General features: G+C 29.0%; 2 protein-coding genes across 2 annotated transcripts in view; one reads left to right on the top strand and one right to left on the bottom strand.

Annotated features, from left to right (window-relative positions):
- LOC136976464 (tyrosine-protein kinase CSK-like) overlaps window positions 1–16,465 on the bottom strand; it is a 57,426-nt gene extending 40,961 nt beyond the window's left edge. The window contains exon 1 of the mRNA XM_067271748.1: window positions 16,334–16,465. The gene's annotated coding sequence lies outside the window, so the exon portion shown is untranslated. The remainder of the gene's footprint in view (window positions 1–16,333) is intronic.
- Window positions 16,466–20,681: 4,216 nt separating this feature from the next.
- Window positions 20,682–23,649, top strand: part of LOC136976503 (cullin-3-B-like) — a 199,287-nt gene continuing 196,319 nt past the window's right edge. The window contains exon 1 of the mRNA XM_067271804.1: window positions 20,682–20,691. The gene's annotated coding sequence lies outside the window, so the exon portion shown is untranslated. The remainder of the gene's footprint in view (window positions 20,692–23,649) is intronic.

Raw genomic sequence — 23,649 nt, 5'->3', positions numbered from 1 at the left:
AAAAACTTTTTGCAATGTTTAGATAAGTAACTTGTGGAAGCCTTGGTTGATTTCTGGCAATATGCCATGTGCACATCAGCTGTGGTGACATTATAAACAGTTTACAATGAAAGTGCAAGTAAATTAACGTTTCAGCAGTGGGATAGTCAGGTATGGAGCTATCCCCAAGTAGTGGAGAATATACCTGGGAAATTTTTAAAGTATTTTTTCATGCGTTTTTTTTATCATTACAAAATCTTTTTCCGAAACAGTAAACAGTTATGTCTAGTAAAGAAAAGTTTTTTTTATTGTTACATAATTCATTTTTTATGTGAATTTTTTTTTGCAGTAGTTTTTGGCTAGTTTTTGACAATACCCCCAAAAGAATTTAATGTATATATATGTCCCTCACCACTGCCACACGATCGCCCTCGATGTATATATACATCCTCACTGCTGAGTGATTAAACAAGTGTAATACTAGTGATGGATAAAGTAGTTATTTGTAAATAACAGTAACAAGGTAACTGGAGAAAATAACTTTTACTAGTGTTGTGCAATGACTTTAAAACTCAATGGTTGATGAACAATGGATTCATGCAATCATTGGTGATTGATTGATGGTTACATCTGGCCATAGGATGGCTTCCATAAATTACATAGTCTAATGGGTATTCTTTATACAGCATTATGTAACTATACAATGTCTGAGGTTAGATTTTTTTCATAGGAAAATAAAGAACTTTCCATTTTTCAGGTAGTTACAAAAATCTAAATCAATTACTTTGCCTTTTCATAAGAAGTGCCATCAAGATATTGATTTGAATTTTTTCCTGACTGCACAATATAAATTACCTAACCAAATAAAATTGGTGACTCACATATGCATGTTTTAAGGCTAATAGGACCAATAAATAATAAGACCAAGACCAATTAAAATCTTTTTCTCTAACAGGTGAAGTTTACAACTTGACCTTCAGTGCTGAATAAACCCATGTATGTATAATTTAATTTTTTTTAAACTTTGAACTGTGTTCAGAAAATCATGATTCCTGTTTATATAGGAAATTAGTTTATAAAGTATAGTATTACTAAGGAACTGTACTCTGTTTATGGCCAAGTCTTTGTATTAAAAACTCTAACAACAAAAGGTTGTTCTTATAGTATTATTTAATTTTATAGGGATCCAGGATTTGACACATTTCAAGAGCACCCTCTTGTAATGCACCTGATAATTTCTGGAAACTCCTTAGTCTTCTTGTTTTTTACTCTTTCTGCCCTGTGGACACTAAGAAGCATTTGTCTAAAAATTAAAAACATTCTGTGCAATATCAATAAAAAGATTTTTTTGTTCTTCCTGTAAAATTTATTTTTTGTTGCTTATGTGGTTTTCACAGTATAAAATTCTCCATAGACTTGCATGAAACATTCAAACCATTGATCCCCTCAAATTCATTAATTAGAAAATTTCTTGCTTAAATAATTAAGAAATTTTTGGTATTTATATGAGAATCATATTTAAATTTCATATTCAGTGGTTGCTCTAGAAATTTAAAAAAATTTTCAACCATTTTGCCAGTTCTACTTCCTTTTTTTATCTTTTAATGGTAAAAATAATAATCGATATTAGCAAACAAATAAGTTTTAAGTATAACTAGTTATGTAGAAAAGTTATAAAAATAAAATAATATATATATATATATATATATATATTTTTTATTTTAATTTTTTTTATTTTATCATAATTATTGTTGAAATATTTGTATAGATTTTAATGTGGGTATAATTGTTAAAATGAGGTGGGGTGGGGGTGGAAATCAATTGTCCATGGACATTTTCTTAAATGTACAATAAATAAATAAATTACTAATTAATGTAAGTGCTGGTAGCCTTATCAGTTTGGCATCTGGAAAGCAAAAGTAACACATTAATTAAGCTGTCACTTAGAAATAAGAATCATTTAAATGAATAATTCTGAACAACACATTTGATCACAATGCTTAAACAGTATTTCACATGTTCTGTCATATCAAAATTTTTATGCTTTAGTCTACTGAAAAAGTTCAAAGTGAAAAAAATGTCACCCCAGAAAAAATTCCCAAATTTCCTGTCAGTCAATAAAAAATTCCCAATCTGGAAATGCTAGGTGTCATTGCATGGAAACTGCCTTTGGTTCTCAACATCACTTCCTGCTTTCCTGTCTGAACTTGCTGCGTGACATCACGATATCACTACATGTGTGGTGCATGGGACTCTCATTGCACAGGAAGTCAACATTCTATTATTTTTCCCGAATCAGGCTTTGTGATTCAATTTTAAGATGAATGCTGAAATAAACTGGCTAGAGTTTTTATTGCCAATATTATATTTTTATCACCACTTTAATTAATAAAAATATGGCCAAGTGGCAATTTTGGCACTATACAGCAGAACCTCTGCATATTCTACATAAAAATTTATTAATTGTCAACAGTAATGCTAAAACAATTCACATATTTTAATTCTTAAATATAGAACTTAACAGCATTTCTGAGCTTTTGTGCAGTAATTATGGGACATTTGAGATATTTTGACAGTTGATATTGAGATATTATCTCTTATCTCTTACAAGCAAATGATGATAATGTACAAATATGTTTACATTTCTCTGAACTTTATGCATTACAAGTAAATTTGCAATCCTTTATAAAATAAATTCAGCAATAATAATTGTAAACAGTAGAACTAATTCTATGAGGTGGATAATAAATGCTGGAGGTTGCAAACATGATTCAATAATATTAATGTTAACCAAATATTTTTCTTGAAACCTTGTTAATATAATTTGCATCTTTTCTCAAATAATTTGTTAATAGATTTTAATTTAATGAGTTGCATTTTTTTTTTCTTTGGTATTTTACTTTCCTGGCTGTTATGTATACATAAGGGAAAGTATTGGAATCATGTCAAAGTTGACCCTCCAAGAGTTTTTTGCAAATCTCCACATTTTGAGACCCCTGATCAAAAAGAAATTCCACAGATGTGTTTGTTTATGCATGTGCTTGCATCTATCTTGTTTAATATCTCAGGAGGGAGTGAAGATTAAGTAATGAAATTTGGCACAGTAGCTTGTGTATAAGGGGCATTGATGCTATTAAATTTTGGTAATGAAAGGTCAAGGCAGAGGAGAGATAGAGGGTGATCATGTGTCATATCTCGTGTAGGGTTGGGCTTAATGAAAATTTTACTCATTAGCATTTACAGATCTTTATAAAATGCATCTCTACCCTCAACATTAATCCTTTGTTATTTTATAATAATTAAAACTTTATAAAGTTTTTATAACAAAATCTGAATAGATGGTGCCATGTATAATTTTATTTATTTATTATGATTAATAATTAAAAAGTGATTTTAAAATAATATTTCATAACAGCTGAGAAAGTTATGCAACTCGTTGCAAGATTTAAAAAGAAATTTTCTCAAATAGTAGATTAAATTTCCAATCATCCATGTGTACAGCCTTGGCTAAAAAATATTGTAATTGATGATGATGACAAAGGAAGGTGGTGATGAAATGGAACATAGTAATCCATATTTAAATAGTTTTGATCACTAAAATTAATACCTGTGCTCCGTCCATATATACATTGGAAATTGATGAGAAAGCAAAACTACAACAAGCCATTCTCATCAGCTGAACCATACACACAGAACAAACTAGAACACTTGAGGTCCTTGAAATATTCAATGCCAGATATATTGCATGAAAAATTATTAAAATTTATCTTACATATAACATCTAATCACCTATGGCACATCTATGTTAATTTTATATTACAGTTATATAATTATTTATTATATAATTCTAGATGTAAAAACATAGAACAATCGTTGAGTTTCAAATTTATTCCTAAATTTAATTATTATAATGTTTGCATGTACAATATACAATTACAATATACAATATACAATTAAGCTTTATATACCTGAAGCAGATATATCATTAGATTAATTTAATTTTGACAAACATTTTCAAAGTGTACTAGTGTTAAGTTAGTTTGTAGTTAATGTTTGTAGATGCAAATGAATAATTCATCCAGGGGCCGTATTCTGCTCACTGTCTCTGATCTCTTGTCTCTCACAAGCCGGTCACTGATTGGCTAATCATTTGGATTAGCCAATCAGCAACCGGCTTGTGAGAGACAAGAGACTAGAGACAGTGACCAGAATATGGCCCCAGCTTTTGTGAATAGTTGTAAGAGCATGTTTGATGTGACATTGGCTTGTTGATATATTAGAAGTACTGCTAAAAGAAGACTGAGAACTAACTACAACTCTGAAGCATTATTTCAGTTTTCTAAATCTTGAGATCTGGTTATAGGAAAAATTTATTTAATTAATGGTTTGAATTTGTTCAATATTCAATCCAGTTTTTCTTAATTTATAAATCATCAAATCAAACCTGGATTAAGCCTCACCTGACTTTCATAGATGTCAGGTCAAACAATATAATGTTGCTCTTAAAGATTGCTCTGCAATCAATGTACTGTTATTTCACTTCTGTAATTTACTAATTTTTCTTTATAGAATAATTTTTAAAAAAATATTCTATTTTAAATATTTAACATATACAGTGCTGCCTCACACTTTGAAATTAGTTCATTCCAGGAGGCTATTTGAATGCCAAATCAATTTTTCCCATTAGAAATAATGGAAAGCAAATTAATCCATTCCCAGATCCTAAATAATACTCATTTCAATAAAATTAAAACAGCAAAAACATGTAATTTAAGATAAAAATAATACAATTAAATGCACTAATAATAAAAACACGAAAACAATGAATAAAATACGTAATTACTATATAATAAAATGAAAATTTCATTTACTGGTCACACACTGTTGACTTAGATATCTTAAACATGGCAGCCAGATCTGCCACACATCCACTTTCATGCCTTGCAATAATTTCCCTTTTCTTCTCAATCATCAATATTACAACCTTTCTCTTATTTGTTAGACCTTGCTGCTTCCACACACTTCTTGGATGCCAGGGTTAATAAGTAAAGGTTATATTTATAGGATTGAAGAGAGAATTTTTGGGAAATTTTAACAGGTCTTGTTACTTAATGTAAACATGTGATTTAATTATAACAGTTGTGAAATTTAACACATTATTGCTAATTTGAGATTGCATTAGTTGTTAAGAAGTTTATTTTATGTTTCAAGTGCATTTTTTCACTGTTCTCACAGTTCAAACTCTGAAACATTCAAAGTATAAGGTGCCACTGTATTTTATTAATATAGTACCAGATCAAATAGTCATCTTTTAGAAATCCAACATTACTAGAAAACTGGCTGTTTCTAAATTTGGCAAGCTGTAGTACAACTGTAGTTTGCAATATGGTCACTGTTTTGGTTTCCATGGCACAGATGTCACACAATGCCAATTCCAGTGTGATTGCTGTTATGTGCAGGTGATCCTCTCACACAACATACATGTTAAAAACAAAAATGCAACATGCCTGTGGAAAAGCAAAAAGAAAGCCTTTATTGCTCAATATAGCAAAGAAAGTAGAGTTAATAATACTAAAACAGATCCTGCTTTAGAAATGTATTAATCTGTGTGTGTTAAACAATGGAAAGTAAAAAAAAGTTGACTTATTTTATATTTTAAGTACAGTACATATTTAGCCTGTATATTGAAAACCAGAAACTTCAGAAATCCAAACCACTTCTGATCCCAAGAATCTTGAATGTTTGGTCTGGTAAAATACTTATTAAAATTTGATTATAAAATGCAAATTGCACTACATCTCATTGCTTTCATTACATGAAAAAATTACAATTTAAAAAAGTTACAGAACCTCACTTAATGAGCATAATTCATTCCAGAATCTTACTTGTAATGCAAAACACTCGTTAAGCAAAACAATTTTTCCTATATAAATTCATGTAAAATACGATAATGCGTTCCATGGTGAAAAAAGTACTCAAATATTTTATGTATTACATTTATTCAAAGAAAATTGTACAATGTGCATTGTTAAGGAGCATGAATCATCATCTTTTCTTCTAGCACGAAATGAACCAACCTAAAATGCAAACTTGATTTGCAGAAAACAAACAAACAAAAAAAAGTCGCAGCTAATATTTCTGATGAACACGCCAAATTCTTGGGCTATGCAAAGGCAATAATTAAATATTAGAAATTAATTAATTTGACTAGAGATGGGCAGTTATGCTGTCATCTCGTATTAAATTTAATAATTATAAATAGTTAATTTTTAATTTAGACATTTCTAAAATTTAATTTGGAATTTGTCATTAAATTTAACACGAGATGGCAGCATAACTGCCCATCTCTAGTCAAATTAATTAATTTCTAATATTTAATTATTGCCTTTACATAGCCCAAGAATTTGGCATATTGTTTGGTGTGTTTATTATATAACAGGTTATGGTTGTTGATGTTTATATGTAACTAGCAGATGAGCCCAGCGTTGCTTGGGCAGAAAGTAACAGTAGCGAATATTAAGATTATTAGATTATAGCCGATCTTACTTGTTTTCACCAGGTGCAAGAACTATGATAACCTTATTTGAATAAAATTATTAATTTTAAATTCTAAAATCTAAGAAAACTTATTTGGAACATTATATTTCAAATTTGGAACAAATTCAAATATTTAATCATTCCATGATTGTGATCAAACATCTAATACATCCAAAATAAACAATGAATGAATAAAAACCTACTTAAAGCCTGTTACCGGTGGGGTTCGCTGAAAATCGTTACAAACGTTTTCGAACTATAAAGTTCTTCTTCAGGTAACCGACGACCGTTAATCGAATGCAATTCGAATAAAATCCTAATGGAATACGATTCCGAATTCTATCGCTTGGATCGTTGACGTCATCCAGGCATGCGCTCTTACCGGCTGTGTACTATCTTAAGTTCTTATTTATGAGTGCTTGCCATGCCGTTGACAGGGCGATTTCGTCCTTATTGTTGATGCAGTTATCTTCCTTGAGATTAGCCTTATATATGCACAGAGCTTCCAGCCATCTAAGATGGTTTACGCATTGAGTTGTGTGTATTATTTTGGCTTGATTGAGAAAAGGTTCTATTTCCGGATCCGAGGCATAGATAGCAAGAGCGGTGGTTGACCTCGCGTGCAAAATATCACTCTCGTGTTCTTTTAGTCTTACTTCCAGGGAGCGCTTCGTGGAACCTACGTAGATTAGACCTCTGTCTGTTCTATGGTCCATAATCGGGATGGAGTATACGCCCGGAAGTCGTTCCTTGTTGGAAATGTCTTTACCGTTCTTTAATATATCCGAAATTGTAGCGCATCTTCTGTAGGCTATGCGTATATTCTTTTTCTTAGCTATTGATCTGTATATTGCTTCAAGATATGGATTATATGTGACCGGTATGAGATTAGGTCTAACCTCCTCGTGAAGCTGTTTAGGTTGTGGATCTTGGCTATTGTGTTTGCGGATCAATTTACTTGCAATCCCTTGGTAACCATGTTTCTCGGCTATGTGATGTATACGATTCAGTTCGGCTTGTAAAGAGCTCTGGGATGACGAGTGTGTATAAGCTCTCTTAATTAAAGCGTTAAATGCTGCTGTTTTATATTGCGGCGGTCACACTCGTCATCCCAGAGCTCTTTACAAGCCGAACTGAATCGTATACATCACATAGCCGAGAAACATGGTTACCAAGGGATTGCAAGTAAATTGATCCGCAAACACAATAGCCAAGATCCACAACCTAAACAGCTTCACGAGGAGGTTAGACCTAATCTCATACCGGTCACATATAATCCATATCTTGAAGCAATATACAGATCAATAGCTAAGAAAAAGAATATACGCATAGCCTACAGAAGATGCGCTACAATTTCGGATATATTAAAGAACGGTAAAGACATTTCCAACAAGGAACGACTTCCGGGCGTATACTCCATCCCGATTATGGACCATAGAACAGACAGAGGTCTAATCTACGTAGGTTCCACGAAGCGCTCCCTGGAAGTAAGACTAAAAGAACACGAGAGTGATATTTTGCACGCGAGGTCAACCACCGCTCTTGCTATCTATGCCTCGGATCCGGAAATAGAACCTTTTCTCAATCAAGCCAAAATAATACACACAACTCAATGCGTAAACCATCTTAGATGGCTGGAAGCTCTGTGCATATATAAGGCTAATCTCAAGGAAGATAACTGCATCAACAATAAGGACGAAATCGCCCTGTCAACGGCATGGCAAGCACTCATAAATAAGAACTTAAGATAGTACACAGCCGGTAAGAGCGCATGCCTGGATGACGTCAACGATCCAAGCGATAGAATTCGGAATCGTATTCCATCAGAATTTTATTCGAATTGCATTCGATTAACGGTCGTCGGTTACCTGAAGAAGAACTTTATAGTTCGAAAACGTTTGTAACGATTTTCAGCGAACCCCACCGGTAACAGGCTTTAAGTAGGTTTTTATTCATTCAAATTGTTTATTTTGGATTTATTGTGTTTGGATTACACAAACAGTGGAAATGATTAAAATATTTATTAATTTCCAAAATGTATACTATATGTGCCACTATTTACTTTCCTTCTTTATTACTTACACTTTATACTGACTAAAACTAACTCTCTCCTCCTCTTCCCTGGGAGAGTTGAATTTCCAAAAATCCCTTCTTAATGTGCATTCTCATGGTATACCCTACTAAAACGCAGTCAAAAACGCATCTAAAATAATACAATAGAAGCACAATTCTTCAAGGTAATCCTTAACCCTCTACTTCTTCCCTGCGGGGGATTTCCAAAAATCTTTTATTAGGGTGTATTCTCATGGCGTATCCTACTGGGGTTAAAAATAGAAAACTGCATCTAAAATAGTACAGTAAAAGTCGTTTCTTAGGATAAGCCTTAAACCTCTCCCTCTCCCACATGGGGGAATTTCGAAAAATCCCTTCTTAGTGTACATTCTCGTGACATAGCCTAACTGTGTACCAAATTTCAACTTTCAACTCCTAATTGTTTGGGCTCTGCACTTATTATTATGTTGGGTTTAGTGAGTTATACTCAGTTGACACCAGTGGCTGTGTACTATGTCGCACCATGAGTCAAAGCATAGCAACCAAAACAAAACTAAAATTAAATAAGTGTGTCAGTGTCTGTATTCAGGAATTTCCTAACAATGTGGCATGTATTCAATATAGTGACCTTCTGTAGTGTGATGTATGTATTTCTATTCAATTGTAATGCTCCCAGGCTTTTGTGTAGTATGTGTGGTATCACACCTGTAGAGAAAAGAATAACAGGTACAATAAGCACTTTATCCATCCTCCACAGATGCCTTATTTCCTGGGCGAGTTCTGTATACTTGCTAATTTTTTTCAGTGCATGTGTTTTGTACATTGAGTGTTTGGAATGGATATGTCTATAATGTATGTGATTTTATTGTTTGTCAATGAGTGTGATGTCTGATCTATTGTGATAAATTGTTTTATCTGTGATTATGGCTCTGTCATAGTGTATTTTGTGTGTCATTTTCTAAAACTGCCTGTGGAGTGTATTTGTAGTATGATTCATGGATGTCTAATAATTTGTGTTTGTTTGCAAGCTCTTGGTGTATTATATTTGCTACCCTTGATTATGTCTGTATAAATAATCTGTCAGTGCCAAGAGCTTGCTACCAGAAGTAATCTGTTGTATAGTTTCTGGCATAATGTGACATTTTCTGCATGTGTCATTTGTGAGTGTTGTATCTCTGAGTATTGGTTTACTGTAGTTTTTAGTATTTATGACCTGATTATTATCATCATCATTATTCAACGAGAACGAATAAAGATATCTGATAGAAAACTTGCCAAGTGTCTTTGAAGAAAAAACACACAACATTAGTGTTTATCAAGTCTAAAATATCATCATTATCATTATCATCAACCAATATTGATTATATTGTAAGATGTGTGTGAACACAAGTTTGGAAAAATGTGTGATCACAAGCAACACTAAGATGCTAGTGGAATGAATGCTAAACACACACTGATGGCGCATGTGCACAATCTGGAACTTCCCCTCTTCTCATCACTCGTTATGCGAAATGTCACTTATTAAGAGAGTTATTTTTTTACAATTTGTTTTGTTCGTTATGCGAGGTTCCACTGTATATCATTTTTTGGTTAATTACAGCAAATTAGTTCTTCTTCCTTTCAATTTTCATAAAGAATGCATAACCTTACAGTGACAAGTGAATGGCAATATCTGCAAAGAGTTGCATGCTATTTTTCACATGTGATGCATATGTTATATACAAGTCAAACCTCAGGTTTTGAATGCTTCACTTTTTGAACAATTTGGTTTATAAACAAAATTTTATACTCATTTTTGTCCTGTTTCCCATATGATAACTCAGTTGTCAAAGAAGCTAATTGGCAGAGCCTGCCACCAATGGTCAACTTCCTATACTACCTATGTTTAAAGAAAGTCAATGGCCTGACCAATCAACGACAGGACTACCAATTCAGAAATTAGTGGCAATGACATTGCCTTGCAATATATGCTCGTCTATACCATAGTTTAATACCTTTTAAATGCATAAAACATTTTACTTTTTGTAATTTCAAATTTTTCTGGTAATATAGTCAGAGCAGATATTGAGTACATTATAAAGTATTTTTGTTTTTTTGTAAGAAGTTTATTTCTACTCCCAAACATTTCATGAGAGTTAGTGAGGCCAACATAACTTTACATCAGATTTATTTGTTACCATAAACATTTACAATTAATCCAATTCTTTTATAAAAGTAATAGTATTTGCTAACTTTTCTGCTTCATAAAAAAGATGCCATACAAAATAGATCTTATATTGAATTATTATTAAAATTATTATTTTTAACATTTTAGTCTGATAATTTACTTTTAATAATCATTGCAACGATATTCAAGAAGACTGTGCAACTTAAAAAATTTTTGTTTTAAATGGATTTTGCATTCAGTCCAATTAAATTTGCTGTTTTGTTATAAAAAGTGATTCACTCATAAATTAATAAGAATATTTATTGTTAAATTCTCTTTTTTTGTGAGAAATTGATCTTTTAACTTAAATATTTTGTTCAAATTTTCTATTTATTCTTGTTATTTTTTTTGAATTTATAAGCTTTTTAATTCTAGTATAGGCTACACATTTGTTATTTTTCATTTGAAACTAAAACATTTAATTGGTTTTTTCATTAATTTACTTAACAGAATTCTTTAAACTTGAAATTATACAAACATTTCAAAACCTGATATATTAGTAATTGTTTGAACCCGCAATGGGGTTCAAGTTCCGCTCTGGGTCAATTCTTATCTACCAGAATATTCTAAATTATTTATAAATATTCATTTAATTAGAATTATTAAACTTAATAAGAGATGGCATCTAATGCCTCCCTCTAATGACAAATTATTTAGAGATGAATTTAAAATAATTACGGAGAAGTAGCCTGATTTAATACAACATTCATTTGGAATAAATTTGAAATTATTATAGTTATTACAATTTTTAATTGAAAAATTAAACCATCCCTATTACAATGAAACAAAATTAAAAATAGAAACTTTGAATTAAGCTTGGTACATTGTTAAAACTTATAAAATAGTAATTGCTTTTTATTAACTCGTTAAAAAGTTCAAAATAATATTTCTAAAATAACTATACATCAATATGGCAGCTCGCCCAAAATTTACAATAAATATGATAATTACTAAATATTCCATGTTCTAAGATAAAAATAAAATTATTTAAACAGGTATATCATTAAAGTATTTTCAAACAGCATTTTAAAGTTAAAAATTGTAAAATAAAATTACTTGCTTTAAAACAAATATCCTCAAACATATAAAGTTTAAAAGAAACAAGAGCATAGATGAAGCAAAACAATTACAAAAACTTCCTATTGTTTGCCATAAATAAAAATAGAAATTACTAAAAACTGCATTGCTATGAACTCTGACTTAAAAAACATTGTACCTTCTGTTGGAAAATAAAAGAAAATATAGGAAGTACAATATCTCTACATTTTATCCTGTATGTTTTAAACATCATATTAATATAAATCATTTAGAGAGATTATTTGTACATACAACTTTCAAACAGCTTATTCTTTTGTACATAACACTTTGATATCTCTACATTGCTAATAGTAAATTTCGTATGCCAAATTCAAACTGTCACTCGAACTGAAAATGTATAAAAAACAAAAACTTTGAGCTATCCTGCAGTGTCATTTTCTGCCTGTTTTGGTTTTGGTACTATATTAATAACTTGTAAAATTTTAATTTTTTTATTAGTTTCTATTTGATCTATTGTTTTAACACTTTGAATAATATTTTATGCATTGAAACACATTTTCTAAAAAAAAAAGCATAAAATTCTATCTTTTAATAGATGCTATGATTATTCTTTTAATTCTCTGGGAAAAGAATTCCTTTATAATGTGCAATTCTATTGTTCAACTTTCATATTCATTTTTAGAAACATGTTATATCTAGAAGATGACTGCTTAATTAATATTATTTTAACTGCATTTAGTCAATAATACACACTCTATAAATGCAATCTGCTTTTTATTTTCAGGCTCATTATATTATTATTTAAACTGAAATTATTATTTCATAACAACAAATTTATTTTGTGTCATCATCAAGAAACTTGATGAACACATAATGATGAATTTGCAATTTCTGCACTCAAATTTTGTTATTTTAAAAATTATAACTTCATAGTGATGCATTAATAATTTTATTTTTCAAAATTTAACATGATTATCTATGTTTGTATAGTAGTAATATAAATTCTTTACATAAATAAAAAATTATAATATATAAGTTACAGGAATCCCTTCCTTAATGCAGTTTTGCTTAATGCACAGAATTGTGGCAATCCCTTTATATGCAACAGAAGTTTTAATTTACACAGCTTTAATTTACACAGCAACCGTCTTTACTTAACATAAACCATATTTTGATTAATGCAATTTTAATATACAGGTAACCCCCATATAACACGGGAGTTATATTCCAAAAAATTGCTGTGTTATGCAAATCCATGTTATATGAAACAAAGAACTAGTGCGAAAAGGGAGGTTAGGTTCCAAGAATTAAAAAACATGCTGTTAAATCCTTCTTTAAATCGGATTTATTATTCACAAGTCGAAAGGCAAATACAAAATTACAAATAAAAATAACAATATACTGAATATTATACCGTAAAAATATAAAATAATTTATATTGTTAATTTAAATACTTGCTAGGGGCACCCCTAGTGGCCATTTTTGGCATACATTGATAAAATCCAGTTTTTCAGCTTTATATAGTAGATTTTTTTCATGGGTAAAATGCTTATTTATTATTTTACCAGAGGATTATTCATCCTATATGATGATCTCAGCACAAGTATCATCAACTAGTAACAGTTTTTATTACATTTCATGTTGTACGAGAGTTTTATTTAATTCTCAAACCGTATTGGAATGAACTCGTGCTATAAAAGCACCGTGTTATATAGGGGATGTTCCAAATTCTCAAACCATGTTAGAGCGAATCCATGCTATAGAAGTACAGTGTTATATGGGGGTTACCTGTACACAGTTGGATTGAAGGATTTATTAACAATATATCAAAAATTTTCAAAAAAATATTGTAGGACTATCATAATAAAGTTTTGATATATAAATGAAATAATGTTATATGTTATACTATGTATTGCTATTATATAATTGTAAAAATAAACAGTACATTTACAATAAGAATATAGTTACTTTTTAAATGTAAAGCAAGCATGTTACATTTTGGGAAATTATATTTAATACTATACAATTTTAAAGATACAATATTTGAAAGAAAACAGTTCATGTTTGAAAAATTGCATTCTCACTATTATACATCAATTATATTTCATCATGGTGTGATAGATAACTAAGCAATTTTATTTCTATTTTCAAAATCATATATTTTTTTTTAAGTTGAAATAATTATGGATCTACAAACTATAAACAGCTATAGCCTATGTATATGACGCTATTAGCCTAAATGCATCAATTAGTGATACAGTATATTCGTAATCCACAAGGCTCAATTCAGATTAAAACAGGAATCTTAAGTCAATTAAAAATTTTTCATGTATATATTACAAGTTCTATAAAATTACTGCATAATTTCATAAGATTGTTGAAAACTCCTCAATTATCCTAATTCAAATAATTGCTTATTTGGACTATTTTTATTAGAAACAAGGATATTAATGTTCATACAACCATTTCCTCTGATCTTAACCATGTGAATAAAAATAAACAGTTCTAAAAACAATTTAAATATTAAATAAAAATACCAAGGTTAAAACCAATGGTTAAAACTGCTAGGCCCCTTCTATAAATTAAAATCAGTTTTTTGTTGTTATTAATTAAAATAAATTATTTACTGTTATTTTTTAAAATTTCTTTTTTCATTACAAATTTTCTAACAAAAATCTCATAAAACTATATAATCATCTTATGTTAATTAATTTAATGAAATTTAGAAAACTATGTAATCTGTGAGGAATACAGCTGTATAGGCATATTTTTGCATACCAACCTGTTTTCATTTTTTCTATTAGTGTTTTTGTCCTCTCATCTTCAGATTTTGTCAACAATTCATTAAGTAGTTTAGAATTTCAATCAGAGAAAATAATTAGGTTGTTGATAATGTCATTTGCTAACAGATAGAGAAATAGTGTTTCTCTAGAAATAATATAAACCAGAAATGGTGGCATAAAATATAAAACAACCAGCTTTTGGTTAGTTACATGAAAACATATCTTAGCTATCTGTAAAATAATTTTAAATTAAGGCTTACTACTACAATAAAATGAACAAAATAAAATATTCTTTACAGATATTTCTGTGTTAAATTTTACATATGCTTTATTACCAACTTAAAAATTTCTTCTAGTTGTGGGCCCTAAATGTTGCTATGCCCCCTGCATTGCAGGGTTGGCAGGGGGCAATTGTTACAGCCTTGGTAAAAACAAAATGTTTTCAAGTGTATGTTCAATATCTATTGATAGAACTTACAAAATGCTTATCAAAAGGATAATTATTTTTTCCACATTTGTAATTAATTTTTTTAAAATATATATTTAAATAAATATAACTGTTTGAAATAAAAGATACATTTCAAAACAGTTGTTTTGTTAATACACTATAACAGTTGTTTTGTTAATACACTATATATATATATATATATATATATTTTAAATGTGAAGTATAGTACTCTCTTGCTTTTGAAACAAAGTTTGAAGTGCAACCTGCATTTTAACTAATTCTGTCAAAGTACAAATTTTAAAATTTGTTTTGCACGTCATACAGAAATAAAATTCCGACATCTATCGTCATACATATTTTAATAACTTCTCCACATTTTTTTAGTTAGCAATACTTAATAATTAAATATATAAAATACATAACTTTATTTAATGATTTAAAACGTCGAATAACAACCGCTAAAACAAAAATGTGTATATCTACAAACAAAATAAATTATACTTGTCATCCAATATCAAATATAGTACCATATATCTCAATCTATCCTACATTTAATTGCAATAAAATAATTAAAGAGCAGCCTACATTTTAGAAAGGAAATTGTATAGATTTATTAATCAGGAAATTAAATTCTTTCATAAAGACTAAATTTTAGCTAATTTTACGTCAAAGAAAATATGTTTGTACGACAGCATATGACTAAAACATCAAATTTCAACAAGAAGAAGATTTGAAAATAAAATTAAGATTAACTCATTTAAATGAAAAAAGTTTATCAAAAGAGGAGAAGAATCTTTTCTATTAACAATAATAAATTTTCTTTGAATAAATACATAAATATGTGCATATGACAAATTAAAAGTTATTTTATTTTATTTTTTTTAAAGGAATTAATTTATTAAACATTTTAGAAGCATGTAATTTCTGGAGAAATTTCCAAAGGTTTTATCTGTAATATTTACATGCTGGAATAACAACCTGCCAAAGATATAATATAATGGACTAAGTGCATATGACAATTTATTAACAATGGTATTATAGAATGTAATGAGATACTTTATGTCTAAAATACTAAGAAGGAATTCGGTCAAACGATTAAATTACCATCTTAAAGATGTATTATAAATAAAAAACGAACAATCTGCGAAGTTCAAAATCCCCTATTGGCAGTAGGATACTAAATCTATGCTCTACTTACATTTTACGCCAGATTTATTCCGCGTGTAAGTCGAGAGTCATCTCATTTGTTACAAATAAGAAAAGAAAAAAGTAAATAAAAAGTATACCTACCCTTCTGTCTTCTTTCAGTTGAAATTCCTCTTTCTGTACGCCATCTTGGATTTTCGTTACTTTTTATTTCAGCAGCGACATCTGGCGAAGTTAAACCTTTAGTACATATTTTATCCCCGACCAATAATGTTTCGAGGTAATTATTCACGCGCTCTATGAACAGTTTCAATTAATTTTCAAGTCTCAATCTTTAAAAAAAAAAAAAAAAAAAAAAAAAATGTTTATTTTTAAAGTTCTAATTTTTTTCCAGCTATCTTCAATTGAGAATAATCACTATGAATTGCATTGTTTGTGTAACGCTATTATAATCATAAAAAAAAAATTTCAATTGCATACGACAGATTTAAACATCAACTAAACAGTATAGCTTAGACCCCCTGTGCTACGAGAATATAGTTTTTGGCCTGAAGATTTTAAATTTATTATGATCTAATAGAGGAAGAACTTTTTATATGTAATCATAATAGTTCAAAAACACTCGTTAAATCAGTAATTTTCGATGTTTTTTGTTGAAGTAAGCACCCTAACTAGCTTACTTTAGTGTGTTTGTGTCACACCTACTAACCAATAATTTATTTAAATTTAAATAATTAAGTATCAGGGAACCTTGCGACACACCTACAAGCTAGTTGCGACACTCTGGGGTGTCGTAAAAGCTAGGTTGAAACTACTGTGTTACATCATTTAACTTTTATATACATATCGTGATATTATATAAGTTTTAAACAGTTTATTTGTAACGTAATAATTTAAAATCTGATAAATAAATTCTAATTTTTTATAATTATAAATTATTATAAAAAAATCTTGATTCAAAAATTAGTTTTACTGTTAATATAAATATGTTTTGTTAATTATTTAAAACTAATTATATTTTACAAAATCTCATAAGTTACTAGAAACATATAACTTTATTAATACAGTTTTTTAACTTTTTCATTGCGTGAACAAAGAGTACCATTTCCTAAGCTCCTCGTGAGTTCTACCAGACCCAAAATGTGTTCAGCTGAATGTTATTTGTGCCCATTTATAAAAAATTTTGAGCTGGCTTGGCACTCCGAAAACTCCAGACTAATACTGTACTTTAATGCTTCCGTTATTCGATTACCTTTCCTAGTATGTATAACTGCTACTCATAAAAATATTAAATCAAATTTCGGTAGAAATCAAATATTTCAAAACGTATATTTATTTTAATTATATCTACATCAATTTATCACGGGGTTTTTAAAACTTTTTTTATTCTTTGCGCCTCGTGGACACTAAGAAGGCCTTTTAATCATATCCATTATGGATTCCACCAGACCAAGAATGACGCTGCCGGATGGTAAGGAATGGAGTCCGACATTCCCGGGACAGATCAGCCACCGAAAAATTACTGGGAAGCCAGTCCCTCAGAACGGTAGGCTGACACATTTACCGCCTCGGTCATTCGGCCATCTACATAATTAATTATTTCTTCACAATTCAGATAAAGATGATCTATCCCGTTCTAATCGTAAAACAATTTCTAAAAATTCTACGTATAAAAATTTCCTAAAAATGTATTAGTATTATTAAAATAAAATCAAAATAATCAAATAAAAAATGCTATTACATAATCTTCTGTGATTACAGCATATTATATTTATAGCAACAATAGGAAATCATATAAATATAAAACTGTCTTAAATTTTAGATTTTGTATGTTGTATGAAGGGAAAATATAGTAAAAAGTGAGACTGGCTTTCATCAAATATTATATATACAGTATATATAATATTTGATGAAAGCCAGTATATAGAAAGCCAGTGTATATATATATATATATATATATATATATATATATATATATATATATAGAAAAATGTTAATTTATTAATTTCTTAAACATCTGATCAAAGCCAGTTTTATTTTTACTATTACATAAATATGATTATAATGGCAGTGCGAATGAAAGTTTACGTATTAAAAAATTAAAATCCCTAGTTTCGGCAATTACATTCAGAATTAATGCATTTTCGTTATTTTTAAAACCTTCTCATCAAAATGTAAATGCGATTTTGAAAACGTTTTCTTAAATTCTTGTAAGATGAATGATTTGAAATATCACGATACAGTAAAACCTGTCTAAAACGGAACCTGAATAAACCAAAAAACTTGCCTAAATGGAACAAATTCCTACATAGGTTTTACTGTATATTGTGATTGTGAATTAAACTTGATTAGGCCTATACCTTAAAATCACATGTCATCTACAATTGGCATGACTAAAAAGACCTACTTAATGCTCTTATTTAAAAGCGGAAAGAGTTTAAAAAATAGAAGAAAAAAAAGTACAGAAACTGTCAACAAAAATTACAGCATTTCATGGAGTCGTATAAAACAGTTATAAAAGATAGGTAGGCCTACTATATATTATTGCCCACCAATGGCCAACTGGATAAAATCACTGAACACTGGTCGTGGGGTTCGCGCCTCGTCAACGATCTGGCGTTTTCCGAGTTTTCTTCACGTTTATAATACCTAAATAGGCCAGTTTCCGATAGAAAGTCCTCCTCGAAAGATCGCTTGTCGTGTCGCGTCGCCATATACAAACAATAAACAATACTATAAATTATCATTAATTTAAAAAATAATGTATTGAAAAACATACTGAGATTTAATAAAAAGTGATGTCGATCCTCGTTCCTCACCATTCGGCCTCACCATTGTGGGCCTGGCCTAACCCATAATATGCTTGCTAAAAAGATCCTCTTAGTGCCCACAGGAAGAAAAAAGTTAAAAAATAAATAAAAATGAAATAACATATCCAAATATCAGTGACATATTGGCCAGTGAATATTTTCAATACTGAATGACGTCAGCAGTAAGCTAACCAAAAAAAAAAAAAAAAAAAAAAAAAAAAAAAATTAAGAGACTTTAAAATCAATGCTTGTTTTAGGATGATCATAGTAAGAAATTAATAACTAATGATCTTTACAAATAGATAATGTAGTGTAGTGATTCATATATTTCCGCGATTCGAAACAAGACGCAACTTTTGTCTAAAAAAAAAAGGCTCAGAAAATCGCCTTGAAGTTATACGGTATGTGAAGTTGAGATCTCCCATAGGCTAATTCCCCGGCCTTCAGAGGGCTAAACTCTACCTAGCCCAACTCTTGAATAAAAATGTTATTGTTTAAACAGAAGTTATATTTTTTATTATTTTCTTTTTACTATATCTAAGAAGCCTTTGCATGTTTAATATTTAATGCATGTTAATATTAATATTAATGGTAAATGACTTCTTTTAAACTTCTCTTTTTCCTAGATAAATAAAACCGCGGTTCTAATTTTGCTTTTTTTTTGTTTTAAGCGAAATATAGTAAAAAAAAGCTTTTGGGGCCGAATGCCAAAGGCGTGGGATGGCTTAAATACAATAAATACTTTTATCCCTAAATATTCTATGCTGAAATAGGGATGCATCTTATGTGTCATAAAATACGGGTTTTTTCATTTTTGATTCTCCGCTCTGTGAAAAAGCTTTTTCCCCTCAAGCCCATCTCGGGTGATGGGCTTGGGGTGAGGAATGGGACCTATCATATCTAAGACAAACGAATCATCCCGAAAAATTTTCTAGGGATTTTCAATTCATCCGGATTGGATTCCGAATCTCTCACAGCGATAAGCTTGGACTAAGATGAATCAAACCTTAATCAGTGGTTTGCTGTTTTTTCTCAGAAAAATGTTTGTTTTTGAAATATTTAAATAAAACAAAGCATTATATCGTCAACGATATAATGCTTTGTTTAATTTTAATTTTATGAATTTTGTTTATATAATTCGTGTGACTTTTGAGGATTTTCAATAGGTAACTTTTTAAATTAAGACTTTTGATTCATACATCTAAAAACACTGATCAATACTAAAATGTACATTAGAGATACATACGAAATTATATTGGCTGCAGTATATGGCCGTTTAAAACTCAGTTTATTTATTGAAAAAAATGTAAATACACTTTTAAAAATTACTAATATTGCAGTATTGACTTAATACTTATCACTTTTTTAACAAGAGAAAAACTTCTAATTAAAAAAAAATAAACACGTTCCCATTTTAGAGTTACGATTTGTGGTTACATTTTTCGAAAACGTCCGTCATTTTCATATAGACTATTTGAATAAGATACTGACACAGAATATAGTAATTCGAAGATCGGATTCACTCTCTAGCTCTTCAGTGCTCTGACATTAGCAAAAGTTTAATTTAAAGAACACATAAGACATCTATGGGTATCATACAAAATTTATTTAATATAGCATTTAAAATTATAATATTATATCATTATCAATTAGATTTATTTTTGAAAACTACCAGTCTGTTCAGAGATTGGCGTTTATTTTTAATCAACGTTATGAAAGCATCATTTTATTATTGTAATATTTCTTTGTACTGATATATGTAAACAAAAGGATAAAAATACTGTATAACCTTACTAAGTTGGAGCAGTTCAGTATTACAACAACAAAAATTTTCCTTTTTATCCCTCCCCATCATCATCAATCATCAGAAATCAAAGTAAACCGCTCCCCTAATTATGTCATCAGATCAGAAGTTAAAACCATTCGCAAATACACAGAAATTATTTTCAGACAATTTTGTGATGACTGAGGAGGTAAAATAAACGACGGGTGCAATCTTACGTCATCAAAGATTCACCCCCTCCCTCCATCGTTAGCAATCGTCAACAAACGAATAGCCCTCCTCATAAACTACTGACGTAATATGTGAATGGTCTCCTACTAAAAAAATAATTTTAATTTAGAGTATAACCTAAACGCAATTTATATTTTAGATAAAGAGGAAGAACTCATTCAGACATTCTGCCTACCTCTCTCTATAAATCTACATGTCAGAAAAGAATGAAGTGCCGCTATTCTTTATTTATTTTATTATTATATTAGTTTGCATATACTGTATCGGTAAAAATATCAAATAAAATCTTATTAACAACGACTAACATTTCGATGTCTAAAGATCTAACTCTATCACACAGAATAGAAATTCAATAATTTTGAATGAAAACTTTTTATTCATTGTGAAATTATTAAAGGTTATCATGCAAATCTATTTTACGCCTGAAAAGAAAGGATGTGATATTGGCATCAGTCAGGGCATTGAATGATGTCATAGACCTTTATAGATGAATATTTTATAAATAGTATCCTTTGTAACGGACCAGAAGAGTAATGTCCATCGAGACGTCACCTGTCATAATATTTTATATATATCTGTATTATATTTTGAATACATTTAGTAGTTTCAAAGACGTATAAGAATGGTTAAATAAGATTATGTTAAGTTGCTTTATTAAAATTTTTGGAAAAGTATTTTATTGTCAGAAAATGATATTTAAATTCTTTTTAAGGAAGTAAAACGAAACAAAAACGAAGGAAATGACAAAATAAAAAAATAAAATAAAAAAGTATTTGTCTGGAAACAATATTAGATTTTATAGACATTTATTTTTATATATAAAAATTGCAATATAAAATTGAAGATTATTTTAGATTAGAATATTTAAACTTTCTAAATAAAAATGTTTTTATGTGAATCGAATTGAATTTTTTATAAAGAAAAGTCGGTATTTTTTATCTCATTTTTATTTTTCATGTTAAAAAAACTTTTAATATTTAAACGATAACTCAAATATTTTACTTTGGATTATAGATTTATGTTACATTTAAAAAAAATAATAATAATTAAAAACCATAATATTTAATTAAAGAATACCTAATTTAAAAATTTGAATAGAAGAGATGTAGAAGCGAAAACTAAAAGCTTAAACGAAATTTGTATTTCAAATAATAAAAAATGAAAAGAATATTTAACTAGTTCAAATAAATTAATCAAATATATACTACGTGCGTGTGTGTGTAAACCGCGTATATACAATGGTTTTATATATAAATAACTATAAAAAATATAATTAATGAACGTAGAAAATACAATAAGTTAATCACAAGTATAAATGACGTTATGGATTTCCGGCATTTGCCCACATCCCCTTCTCCAAATAAACTTTGGGTTAAGAAAATAATAATATCCTCTTCCTGGTACATTGCTTTTCCGTCAAGTTACATCTCTGTTCATTTAAAAAAATAAGAAAAAAGAAAAAATGACTCGAATTTTGTGCTAATAAGATATCTGCGATTGACAATACTTTTCATAGAATAAATCTTTATAATCTGAAAAATTATTTTAATTAAGATGGATGTATTTAATATTTTATTTTCATATACAGTTGTGTGTTTATACCATAGTTTTGTGTGACAAAATGAGTCATTTATTAAAATAATTCAGGATGTGTCATCATTTAAATTTCTTATCAATAAATTATCTTTTTGATAAATCAATTTATCTATAAAATTTTTCTTTGTATATAATATATAGATAGATAAAACAAAAAATTGAATATTAAAAAATAAAATAATGATGTACGAGTTACAACATTTTTCAATTATATTTTTAACGATTCATTATTATTTTTATTTCAACATTGTGTTTTTACGTTTAATGATATATTTCACATTAAAAGCATTCGAAAACAAAGTAAAAATAGGCGATATTTTATCCATATTTATGTAAATATATGATTTTATGAAATACAAAAAGACGTCATTTCATAAATTGTCAGTTCAATGTTTACAACATTGTGAGAGTGATGTGCGCCTTCAAAAGGAAAGTAAAAAATATGTAAAGTTTTGGAATTATTTTTATGCTTTAAGAATTTTTGGAAAGTTTTAATACTGCCAATAATTCTCTTATTGAATTTTTAAATATTGAGACTCAAGGATTACCTGATAATGAAGATTTTCTTTAAATAAACTTCTGTAATTCTTTACTACTCAATAAAATATACAGTACTTCTAACGAAAATCAATTTTATTTATTTATTTATTTTTCTTTATTTGATTTCCATTGAGTCAGAAATTCTAATATTACTTTCTCAACTGTTATAGAGTTTAACACAGGAAAAGTATAGTGATCGGTTCAAACTTTGAACTTGTTTGTGTGCGTGTCTGTTTTGCATTATATCTCAGGATTAAATGAACCAAAAATTTTGAATCTTGGCAGGGTTGTTTCTATAAATGTGACGTCGGTACTATTAAATTTTGTTAGTTAAAGGTCAAAGGGATGAGAAGATATGACATGTGACCCGCTCTATCTCGATGGGTTCGGACTTGATGAAGATTTTACTAGTTATCAGTATTTTATTATAAACTTACCTCTACCATTAAAATTAAGTTTTTTTTGCCATTTTATAATCAATAATAGAACATTTTATTTTA

Source organism: Centruroides vittatus, unplaced genomic scaffold (genome assembly GCF_030686945.1).
Source record: "Centruroides vittatus isolate TY-2023 unplaced genomic scaffold, ASM3068694v2 contig_400, whole genome shotgun sequence".
NCBI lineage: Eukaryota > Metazoa > Arthropoda > Arachnida > Scorpiones > Buthidae > Centruroides > Centruroides vittatus.
This window is presented reverse-complemented; position numbering and strand designations above follow the sequence as displayed.